Source organism: Panthera uncia, chromosome F1 (genome assembly GCF_023721935.1).
Source record: "Panthera uncia isolate 11264 chromosome F1, Puncia_PCG_1.0, whole genome shotgun sequence".
Classification (NCBI taxonomy): domain Eukaryota; kingdom Metazoa; phylum Chordata; class Mammalia; order Carnivora; family Felidae; genus Panthera; species Panthera uncia.
Genome location: NC_064813.1, coordinates 2,169,194 through 2,181,518, shown reverse-complemented (window position 1 = coordinate 2,181,518; position 12,325 = coordinate 2,169,194). Strand labels below are relative to the sequence as shown.

The 12,325-nt window shown below is 44.6% G+C and overlaps 1 protein-coding gene across 1 annotated transcript in view; it reads left to right on the top strand.

Moving 5' to 3' along the window:
- ACBD3 (acyl-CoA binding domain containing 3) overlaps positions 1 to 12,325 on the top strand; it is a 32,719-nt gene that overhangs the window by 3,508 nt on the left and 16,886 nt on the right. The gene's annotated exons all lie outside the window — the stretch shown is intronic.

Sequence of the window (12,325 nt, the reverse complement as noted above, 5' to 3'; positions counted from 1 at the left end):
CCAGGCCACTGGGCGTTAGAGGCAGGGCCGGCTCGCTCTCTGATTCCAGAGAGGTCTCCCCACTGCAGGAGGTGGAAAGCACACCCTGCTTCTTCTGAAGGTGTGCTGAGCAAAATATTCAGAGTTACTGCCCTGCTGCCTCATCGCTTTTTGGGAACTTTTTAAATATGTTTGCCTGGAAATATTAAGGGCTCATGGAAAGATGCATACGGTTTTTCCCCACGTGATCACTTTATGGAGTCTCTTTGGATATCTGGAGGAGTGAAGCATGAGAGAGCCATCTGAATTCCTACGTAATATTGCTATCAGGTTCGAGATTTTGAATGTAATGGGGCAAAAATTGCTTCCAAAGGACTGAAGTAAACGTGCTTATCAAAATATTGACCTGCTAAGTCCCATTGCTGCTAATACAGTATTAGATTTTTTGGGAGGCCTGCACTTAGCTAATGTAATGATCTTTTTAAACTCGTGTAAATTGAAAATGGATGTGTTAATTCATTAGGGATTGAAAAATGGTAATAGTCTAATGGTCTTTCTTTCACTGGAATGCTTTTCTTCATATGCTATTTGGTTTGGAGTAGAAATTCAAACAGGAAAGGAAGAATGTGTCTTTCCTTTTATTAGTTTTCAGAATAATGAGTTCTTTCTCTAGCGGCCTCAACAGGTGACACTTTTTTTTGATGTCATTATGTACTCATGCTTTTAAACGTATTTGATTTATTTTTTTTAAGCTCTTATTGATGCTCAATACTGTCTTTAGCAAGTGGGAGCCTTGTCGAATTCGCTCATAAGTTCCCTTTGACATGACTAATAGTTTTTCATAGCTTCCTTGCTATCTGGTATGATGAGATGTTCCAGGTTATTCGTATACATTTCCTGCCTCAGCAGGAATTAGCCGTTTGTCCAAGGAGACGAGGTTCCAACCTGTTAGTGGGAAACAGCCTTTGAAGAGCCATCATCTGGGTGATAGGCGTGGCTGCTCTTTGCTACTGGATTGGTCATTGTTTCTAGATCTTTTCAGTAGACAGATCTAGGGATCTGGGGTGTGTGTGTGTGTGTGTGTGTGAGTGCATGTGTGAGAGTGAGCGAGCAAGCATGACAGGAGTATTTTTGAGGGTATGGTATGTAAAACCTGTAGTCGAATTCGGAAGAACTTAAGTCATAAGTCTTGGACTCAGTGTCTTTATGGAATTGTCGATGCGTTTCCACTAGCATTGCTGTTGATTAGACTTGGTCATACGCTCAGTTATGTTACGGGTCTCAGAGGGGCAGTCACGTGGACATGCTGAGATGGTTCCATTCGTTTTGTCATCTTTAAGCACAGGCATTTCCCACCATTGGTATGAATGGCCCCATCAAGGTTTTACAGCGATGTGCAGCTGTCGTTCATTCTTTGGTAGCCTGTGTAATTAGAGTGTGCCTCCTGGACTCGAGTGGTCTAGCCCCAGATAATTTGAAATTGAATTCTTACTATCCAACATCATTAAATTTTGAATTTATATTTTCCTGCTTTCTTATGTGTACGTGTGTGTTTCATGTGAGTTACTTTGACATTCCCCGGGAGGCCTCCCCTTCATTTAATACACGTTCAGGTAAGTACACAGCTCATAAGTGTGTGGTGATGAACTTCCACAAGGCGCCCGCTCTGGAAACCGCCCCCAAGAGGAGATAGTGTCTGCAGTAGCTCCCCTCACCGCTGGTTTCACCCCCCAACGGTGGTCAGCTGGGGTCCGGAAGCTGGTGATCTTCCTGACACCGCGTCAGAAGGTCACGGTAGCCTTGATGCCGCGTCCCAGCTCCTGCGTCGTTTACCCCACATCACCTCGTTCGTCACCTCATTCGTCGCGTGCGTGTTTTATCATCTCCCGTCATCACAAGGGTGAGTGGGGGCCAGTGAGGCCACGTCCACATCACTTTTGTTACAGTGTATGGTTAGAACTGTTTTATCTTATTATTCTTGTTCTGTTACTGTGCCTAATTTGATAAATTTAGTTTTATCGTGGATGTATATGTATAGGAAAAAGCATTCTATATAGAGGGTTCGGTCCTCTCCGTGGTTTCAGTCATCCACAGGGTCTTGGATTGTGCACCCCACGGATAAGGGAGGGCTACTGTGCTTTTATCTGTTTGCTACATGGGAGCTACTGTGGCTTAATATTTACCAAGTTGAGCTCTGGAGTCAGCACCGTCTAGGGTGCTTTTTCTTATCCTGCCACTCAGTTTTGTAAACCCTGTGTCTTCCTTTATTCAGAGGTTTGTTGTGGGGCACCTGGGGAACTCAGTCGGTTAAGCATCCAACTTGGCTCAGGTCACGATCTCCTGGTTTGTGGGCTGGAGCCCCGCATCGGGCTCTGTGCTGGCAGCTCAGAGCCTGGAGCCTGCTTCGGCTTCTGTGTCTCCCTCTCTCTCTGCCCCCCCCCCCCCCAGCACATTAATCTGATCTCGGGCTGGTTTGATGGAAATACAGTATCTAGGGTGAGGGAAGAGAGAGACATGCTGCTCTCTTCTGTGCAGATCCGACCATCCCTGGGTAATGCTTTTTGTTTGAGACAGCATCCTTTAGGGTTAAAGACAAATCGAGTCTTTCAGAAGAGAGCTACTTGTCCAGGTGTGGGACATCGTTAGCATAATGGCCGCTGTCAGTGTGTGCTTTGTGGGCACTCCACCAGCACATTGGAACACGTTGTTTGTAACCCTCACAAGAACTCTATGGAGAAGTCATCTCCATTTTATAGGCGACAATACTGAGGCTCAGAAAGGTTAAATAATTTGTCCCTATTGTATACTTAACAGAGCTGGGATATAAAATGTAGATCTTTAGCAAGTGTGAGGGAATTAGCTACGCCTGGAGCGTAGAGAACTCCGGGCAAACATGATGGGTATTTTGTGGCTTTTTTGAGGTCTTACCTGTGAAATGTGTTTTCTTTAATGCCAAGAGCTGGAAATAGACCCTGTGGATAGAAATTTGAGAGATCGAGACGCCTGGGTGGCTCAGTCAGTTAAGCTTCCTGCTCGATCTCAGCTCAGGTCATGATCTCACGATTTGTGAGATCGAGCCCCATGTCAGGCTCTGCACTGACAGCACGGAGCCTGCTTGAGATTCTCTCTCTTTTCCTTTCTCTGCCGCCCCCTGGTTGCGCACACTTGCTCGCTCTCTCTCTCTCTCAAAATAAACAAATAAATAAAACAAAAAAAGAAGTGTGAGAGATTACTGACTCAGAGTAAAGAACTAAAAACCACAGCCCCGCAGAGATGGAATCGCGTGCCTGGGACAGGGAGTTCCCATCACCTGCACCTGCTCGGGCGTAAGGTGGCAGTTGCTAGGGGGGATATGCTTTGAGTCCCCTTTCTTAATCGTTGGTGAATCTGCTACAGGTTTTTTCTTTGCGGTGACCACGAGACTTAGTGAAATAGTTTCTAGTTCACATTAGTTTAAGCTGTAACCTCCACCGCTTCTCCTTCTCTCACACTTCAGGTTTACTGCTGCTGCTGTTTACATCTTTATTATGTTGTGTATCCAGAGACACGTTGTTGTGGGCCATGTGGAAATGTACAGGGGGTCTGAGCTTTGGTTGCGAGATTCAGTCGCTGATCGTTACTATCCTTTCCGGCTCATAGATTGTATGGTTTCATTTCACAGATAAAGGCCAGAAGGGACATTGAAATAGTTTGTTACATCACTCCACCTTTACCTCCAAAGCAAAGAGAAAAATAGGATTTCTGTGTATAAACCTGTTCTTGCAGTCGATGTGTGAGACTAATAACCTTTTGTATAATTAATTTCAGGTGGAAGGGACTTAATTTTTCAGAGCTTTGGGCTTGGTAACTGACTCCAGGACTGTTACCAATTACGTTGTTGTATTAGAACTGTTAAATACGTGTGCATTTTTAAATATGACACTATTATCAGATTATGTTGTCCTATTAGAACTGTAAATACTTGTGAGTTTTTTTTAAAGTTTATTTTGAGAGAGAGTGTGTGAGGTGAGCAAGAGCGGGGGAAGGGCAGAGAAAGAATCCCAGATAGGGTCTGCACTGATAGCCTGGGGCTCGATCCCACAATCCGTGAGATCATGACCTGAGCTGAAGACAAGAGTCGGATCCCTAACCGACTGAGCCACCCAGGCGCCCCTTTATGAATTTAGTAAGAACATAGTCTAGAAGTCACTTCTATTTTTAATTGCTTGAGAAAATATGTTTTGTGTATTGTGTTAGTGTCCTATTACTGCTGAAACAAATTACCACAAATTCAGTGGCTTAAAACAACCCCTATTTTACAGTGCTGGGGGTCAAGAGTTCAAAATGAGTCCCTTCCCGAAATTTCAAGGTATAATTCCATTGTGATCTAGCTTTCAGTATTCCAGCTCTAAAGATGTCTGTAGTCTTTCTTATTCCTGATCCTGTGTTGTGACCTGTTTCTCTTCCTACAAGTTTGAGAATTTTCTCTGTCTTTAGCATTTGAGAATTTCTGTTTATCTCCTTTCTGTTTATTTTTTGAATGATTATGTTCAATATTTTGATAGTCATCCTAGTCTCAAGCTGCATCCTTCATTTCTGGGAAATTTCCTTATATTATTTCATGATAATTTCCACCCTTTTTTCCTCTGATTTCACTCTATGATAATGTTAATACTAAGTTACTGGAACTTCTGGGGCACCTGGGTGGCTCAGTCAGTTGAGCATCCGACTTTGGCTGAGGTCATGATCTCACAGTTTGTGGGTTCGGGCCTCATGTCAGGCTCTGTGCTGACAGCTCAGAGGCTGGAGCCTGCTTCCAATTCTGTATCTTCCTCTCTCTCTCTGCCCCTCCCCTGCTTGTGCTGCCTCTCTCTCAAAAATAAACGTTAAAAAAAAAAAGATATTGGATCTTCTGAATTGAACTTCTAATTCTCTTATCTTTTCCATCTCTGTCTTTTAGGAGATATTCTCAACTCCATTTTCTAGCCAATGAAATATTTAAAAATACTTTTTTAATGTTTGTTTTGTGGGGGGGGGGGGGGCAGAGAGAGGAGACATAGAATCCTAAGTAGACTCCAGGTTCTGAGCTGTGAGTACAGAGCCAGGCCAGGCTTGAAGTCATCAACTGCGAAATCATGACCTGAGCCAAAGTCGGATGCCCAACTGACTGAGCCACCCAGGCGCCCCGGAAGATTTTTTTTTTTAATTTGTTTTTACATTTTACATTTTCCATTTCTAAGAGTTTTTATTCCCTAAATTGTCTTTCTTTCTCGTCCCTCGTTTTGCTTAATGGACACATTAGCTTCTGTCTCTGAGGATATTAAGTATAAGTTGAAGTAATATTGAAAGTTGAAGGATATTAAGTGTAAGCCTGGGTGGCTCGGTCGGTTAAGTGTCCAACTTCGGCTCAGGTCACGATCTCGCAGTCTGTGAGTTCGAGCCCCGCGTCGGGCTCTGTGCCGACAGCTTGGAGCCTGGAGCCTGCTTCGGATTCAGTGTCTCCCTCTCTCTCTGCCCCTCCCCTGCTCATGCTCTGTCACCCTCTGTCTCTCAATAATAAATAAATGTTAAAAAAAAAAAAAAAAGTTTAGGTGTGGGGGTGTGGGTGTTCCCGTGTTGGAAGCATTCTCAAATATATGGTGATCGTCAAGTATTCATTCCTGTTGGAGGGTAAGGGACCGAACAGTTACTGTAGCCTTGAGTAGCAGCCTTAATTGTAGGGTGATGAAGCAGAGGTTTCATAGGGGAACCCTCAAACCATCAGTACTTTTCGAATTAGTAATTGTAGGTTTTTTTTTTTTTAATTTTTTTAACATTTATTTATTTTTGAGACAGAGAGAGAGAGCATGAACAGGGGAGGGTCAGAGAAAGAGGGAGACACAGAATCTGAAACAGGCTCCAGCTCTGAGCTGTCAGCACAGAGCCCGACGCGGGGCTCGAACCTACGGACCGCGAGATCGTGACCTGAGCCAAAGTCGGACGCTTAACCGACTGAGCCACCCAGGCGCCCCAGTAATTGTAGGTTTTATCTTTGGGGCCAGTTTTTCCCGCAGATACTCCTGGCTGCTTCCTGGGTTGTAGGAACTTAGTTGTCAGCATTCAGGAAGTAGGCCGGAGAAGGGAGGGTGGGGGGAAGTTGTTTACCGTTGATGAGGGTTGATGAGGGCAACTCGTTGCTTGGTTTTTAGTCCTGCATTTCACTCCCAGCCTGGTGCTCCCCCACCTGGAGCACGTGTGATTCGGCTTCTCCAGTAAACGTCAGCCCTCTGCTGAAGTAGGGGCCGGGTAGCCGCCTGCCTGCTTGGGGTTGTCGAACACAGTGGGAGGGAGGGGTGCCTCCTTCTTAGTACCCCTAAGAAGCATTACTTTTTCCATCTAGACTCCAGCTTCTTATGAACCTGGAGCCTCAGGAACCCGGGTTCCTGAACCTTCCCAGCGTTCTCTAAATTGCCTCCCTTATTTGTTTGGGTGGAGGTTTTTCATTGAGGATCAGAGCTAATGTTGTGTGTTTAATCCATCATGGTTAGCTGGAAGTTTGTAAATACGTTCTCTATCCTTTTAATTATACTGTCATTTTTTTTTTTTGAATACCTGGAAGTCATTTGGCTTCTGAGTTTACTTCTTCCTCTAGTCAGGAGCCGGCAAACTTTCCCTATAAAAGGGCCAGATAGGGGGCGCCCGGGTGGCTCAGTCGGTTAAGCGTCTGACTTTGGCTCAGGTTATGATCTCGCGGTTTGTGGGCTCTGCTGACAGCTCAGAGTCTGCAGCCTGCTTCTGATTCTGTGTCTCCTTCTCTGTCTGCCCCTCCCCTGCTCACATTCTGTCTGTCTGTCTATTTCTGTCAATAAACATCAAAAAAAATAAAGGGCTGGATAGTATTTTAGTCTCTAATGGCTACATATGGTCTGTGTTCATTTATATTCTTTGTTTTTGTTTTTCCATTTTTGCTTTTTTGTTGTTGCTTTATAGCCCTTGAAAACCGTAAAAGCCAGGGGCACCTGGCCGGCTCATTCGGTAGAGATGTGACTCTTGATCTCAGGGTCATGAGTTGAAGCCCCACGTTGGGCATAACGCTTACTTTAAACAAGAAAACTTTACAAAAGCCATTCTTAACTCCCAGGACTTATAAAGACAGCAGTGGGCATGATCGATCCAGTTTGCCATTCCCTGCTTTAGTCTGTCTCCTTTAGGTAAAACTGATTTTTAACCTTTTATCAGTCTTCGGTTCTATAGAAAATGAACTTTTTAAAAATCGTTGTTGCTGGACAGATGCCAACAGGTGATCCCTTTCAGTCCAGTCAGTTAAGAATGACTAGCTTTGCGGGGCGCCTGTGTGGCTCAGTCATTTAGGTATCCAACTTCGGCTCAGGTCATGATCTCCTGGTTTGTGAGTTCGAGCCCCGCATCGGGCTCTGTGCTGACGGCTCGGAGCCTGGAGCCTGCTTCAGATTCTGTGTCTTCCTCTCTCTCTGCCCCTCCCCTGCTCATGCTCTGTCTCGCTCTGTCTCTCAATAATAAATGAACATTAAAAAAAAAAAAAAGAATGACTAGCTTTGCAGTCACGCTTCCCTTTGGTGATGGTAGTCATTGTCTGCTTGTGGCTGTGTCTTTATGCGGTTGTACCTGAAAAATAGCCCTGCCGTTTCTTTCTAAGCGTACTTCACGTTTGTTTTTTGGTTGCCGTAGAAAACAGAGTATAACTTGGTAACAATTAACCGTGTGACTGCAGGAACCTAGGGTGATGCCAGTCTGTATTCCTTTCCGGCAGCACTGAACTAGAACTTCCCTTTAGGAATGTGGTCCCGGTGAGAGATTTTTGAGTTTCATCAAGGCTTTTTCTGTGTAGTTAATGGCAGTTACAACTTCCCTATTAAGCGTATTTAATGCCTGTGGAACCGTAAGTAATTGAGAAGAAAATTATTCTCATCTGACTTGGAAAACCGAACAAAACACATCCTGCGTCGAGAACACGAGCACCGTGTGGGCTGTCTGTACCGAGGGCGGGATTTGCACATCCTCCTGGGTTGTGTCTCTTCCTCCGGGGAGGATAATGGATCTGTTAACCTTGTCCCAAAGGCTGAAAGATGAGTTGTCTTGACTTTTTACAAATGTTTGTTAAAAAAGAAAAAAGCGTATATGTATTTGATATGAAAGTACTTTATGCATATCGAAGAAAATTTGGGAATATAAAAAATGACTAAAGAAAACTCTGTAAGCTGATCTTTCGGAAAGATGACGTTTCGATGCGTTTCCTTTTCTTTGTCTTGTCGTGCTTGTTTTTGGTTCAGACACATCTGGTCCCCAGCTTGGATGATGCCGATTAATGTGAAGATCCCATAGTAGAATTTAACGAAAGACGATAGAACAGTTCTTGAACAAGTGTGCGCATGATTCTGTGGAAATGCCAGTACAGTTGATGAGAACGAATGTACCATTTTGCTAATTCTCACAGAAATTGACCTGTGAAGTCAATTTGTTCTTTAGTCGGGCATGGGTTGGGTGGTACCCATGAACCAAGCGTGGTGCTGAGTGCTCGGGTTCATGGTGGTGAACAGATTAATTTGACGCTGGGCCAGAGCTAACACTGAAAATGTATTCTTCTTTCTTTCTTTATTTTTTTGTGTGTGAGATTTTATTTATTTTTTTACATTTTATTTATTTTTGAGAGAGAGAGAGAGAGACAGAGTGCAAGCAGGGAAGGGGCAGAGAGAGAGAGAATCCGAAGCAGACTCCAGGCTCCGAGGTGTCCGCACAGAGCCCGACGTGGGTCTCGAACCCATGAACCGTGAGATCATGACCCGAGCCGAAGTCGGACGCTTAACCGACTGAGCCCCCCAGAAACCCCTGTGAGATTTTATTTTTAAGTAATCTCTACACCCAGCCTGGGGCTCAGACTCACAGACCAGACGTCACGAGTCCCATGCTGCTCCAGCTGAGCCAGGCAGTAAAAAGGGCAGATGTTAAAACGACATTCAGAAATCCGGAAACTCACCCTGCCTGTGGATGAGTCACTTTTTAGGGCGGGAGGTTAGGCTGACAACTTGCTAATTAATTGTCACAGTTTCGTTGTTTGCCTACCCTCTCCCTTCTTCCCCTGCTCCTAGTTTGCAGGGCTAGGTCTTTGAAATAAAGGAGTAAATTCATTACCTGGTAAGAAATGGACCCTCCCTCCACTGAAATAACTGTAGTAGTCATAGGCTAGAGAAATTGTGTTGATATCTACTAGACTGTTGGTGTCAAATCCTCTCCCTGCAGCAAGTAGGAATGTGTGTGTGTGTGTGTGTGTGTGTGTGTGTAGGTTTGAAAATTGCTATATTACATGACTAATCGGGAAAGTGTTTGGTCTTCTAGTGGATAAAGTTTCCATCTGATTTTATCTTTATTTACATTTATTTAGGTCAAAGCAACCACTTCCATACAATTCAGGCTTTTTTTTTTCCCTGAAGGAGAAAGCGACAAACCCCAGGAATCCTGACTCAACAAAGCAAGGACTTGTACCTCCTGTGCTCCACCCCTGCTGTTTCTTAGGCTCACTTCACCTTGAGTCACCAGCACGTAATTTCTTTTTATAAGGCTCAAGATGGTATCCTTAGAGTAGTTCTTTTTGGCTTTAAAAAACAAAACATGGGGCGCCTGGGTGGCTCAGTCCGTTGAGCATCCGACTTCGGCTCAGGTCACGGTCTCGCAGTCTGTGAGTTCGAGCCCCTTGTCGGCCTCTGCTCAGAGCCTGGAGCCTGCTTCGGATTCTGTGTCTCCTTCTCTCTCTGCCCCTCCCCCACTAGTGCTGTCTCTCTCTCTCTCTCTCCCTCCCTCTCTCTCTCTCTCTCTCTCTCTCTCTCTCTCTGTCAAAAATAAACATTTTTTTAAAATATTAAAAAAAACCCCAAAACACCTTCTTCTTTTTTTAGGTTTATTTTTATTTATTTTGAGAGCGAGCGAGCGAGAGAGCACATACGCAAGTGGCGGAGGAGCAGAGAGAGAGAGAGAGAGAGAGAGAGAGAGAATGTGAGCCAAGCAGGCTCCGCACCGTCAGCACAGAGCCTGACCAGGGCTTGAACCAATGAATCGTGAGATCGTGACTTGAGCCAAAACCAAGAGTCAGATGCCTAACCGACTGAGACCCCCGGGCTCCCTGAAATAACATTCTAAGAGATTTTGAAGTGGGAATTGCCTCTTACTTGGTAAATAAATAACTCTGATAATCCTGTCCAAAAAGCTTTAGAGGACGTTCCTCCTTGGTGCTAATTGTCTAGTGATACTGTTTGCTCAGTAGCAAAGACAGATGGCAGGCCCACAGGTTGCTTGAGTTGTTTCGATTTGTATTAAATAAATAAGATCAGTGTCCCAGTGTCTTTTCTTAATATTTTTTTCCAAATGCCGCATGAGTTTGTTCTTGCTGGAAAAAAAAGTGCAGGTACATAGAAGTATGTAAAAGTTCTCTGGGGCTCTTGGGTGGCTCAGTCGGTTAAGTGACTTTGGCTCAGGTCAGGATCTCACGGTTCGTGAGTTTGAGCCCCGCGTCGAGCTCTGTGCTGACGGCTCAGAGCCTGGAGCCTGGTTGGGATTCTGTGTCTCCTTCTCTCTGCCCCTCCCCAGCTCATGTTTTCTCTCTCTCTCTCTCTCTCTCTCTCTCTCTCAAAAATAAATAAACATTAAAAAAAATTAAAAAAAAAAAAGAAACTCCTCTTAACAGTTCAGCTTACTCTTCCGCACATTTTCCTTTGAAAGATTTCAATGACAAGTAAGGCTTAAATTCTCTGTGAGACTCCTTCGGTTTCCTTTGGTGTGATGTGACTCCTGGATTTTTTTAATTTGCATTTACATTCATGTAAACGTACCTGTAGAATACGTATGTGGGTGTGTTTACATGCTGTATTGTGTCAACTCTAAGATCCTTTTTTTTCCTGGTTTTTAAAAGTTTATTTTTGAGAGAGCGCGCGAGTACGTGCACGTGGGAGGAGCAGACAGAGAAAGAGAAGGAGACAGAATTCCAAGCGGGCTTTGCGCTATCAGCACGGAGCCCGATGGGCTCGAACTCAACTCTGAAACCATGACCTCCGCCAAAATCCGGAGTCGTGTACGCTCAACAGAGCTACCCGGGCGCCCCGTTTTTAAAAGCTTTAAGACTCCCTAATATCTTACATACTATTAAGAAAGAAAACCTGCTTATTTGTAACTTTAAAATGTCAGCTGGTAAAACCAAATCTGATTTTAGAGATGTTCAGGTGTGTGGTTGGGGGAGTGCTTAGGATTGATGAAGCGTGTTGTGTGCTCTGTGTGTCATCTTCTGCCGCTTGCGTCTTTCACTTACTACTTCCTATAAGTCACATATGCCACAGTCCAAATATGTTACATTATTTAGCTGTTTCTTTCTCGAAGAACTTTTAGATTGTTTAGGATGGCAAGCACACGGTGGCAGCGAACATCCCTGCACGTGCCTCTGTCCGTATTCGGGACAGTATGGAGGCGAGGGAACGAGAATTGGAAGGACTGGATGGCAGGGTGTGTGCACCTTTATGATTTTGGAATCTATCCCTAACTTGTCTTCCAAGAAAACTTCTAACATAACTGTTACCTTCCAAGGTAACAGTGTATACTTAACAGCATCGTCCGGGATCGGGAGCGTGGGTGCCTCTTTGTCCCGGTCTTACCAGCTCTTGATGTTAACCTAACTTTTTTTTGACCATATCGCGGCACAAGTTTTGGTTATGGTTTGGTATGGTTTTGATTGCCATTTTCGTGACTAGTTGATTGAATATGTTGGGATGCTTATTGGCCGCTTCTGTTTGTTTTTTTTTTTTTCTGCTGAGTTTCCTGTTAATAAGCTTTAACCCACATTCTTTTCTCATCAGTGATTTTATTTTGGTGACGACTATGTACCAGGATAAAATTTGTAGGCAATACATACTACTGTTTTTAATTTTTAAAAATTTTCTTTATTTAAGAAAGAAATAAAGGGAGGGAAAGAGGAAGAGTGCGCAGGATGAGGGGGAGAAGCAGAGGATCCCAAACAGGCTTCGCAGGGTGGAGCCTGATGAAGGGCTGGAACCCGTGAACCATGAGATCATGACTTGAGCCGAAACCAAGAGTTGGACGCTTAACTGATTGAGCCACCTGGGCTCCCCGAGTGTCCAACTCTTGATTTTGACTCAGGGGGTGATCCTGGGTTGTGGGATTGAGCCCCGCATTGGGCTCGACACTGAGTATGGAGCCTGCTTGAAATTCATTCATTCTCTCTCTCTTCCTCTCCCTCCCTCTCTTCCTCTCCCTCCCTCTCTTCCTCTCCCTCCCTCTCTTCCTCTCCCTCCCTCTCTTCCTCTCCCTCCCTCTCTTCCTCTCCCTCCCTCTCTTCCTCTCCCTCCCTCTC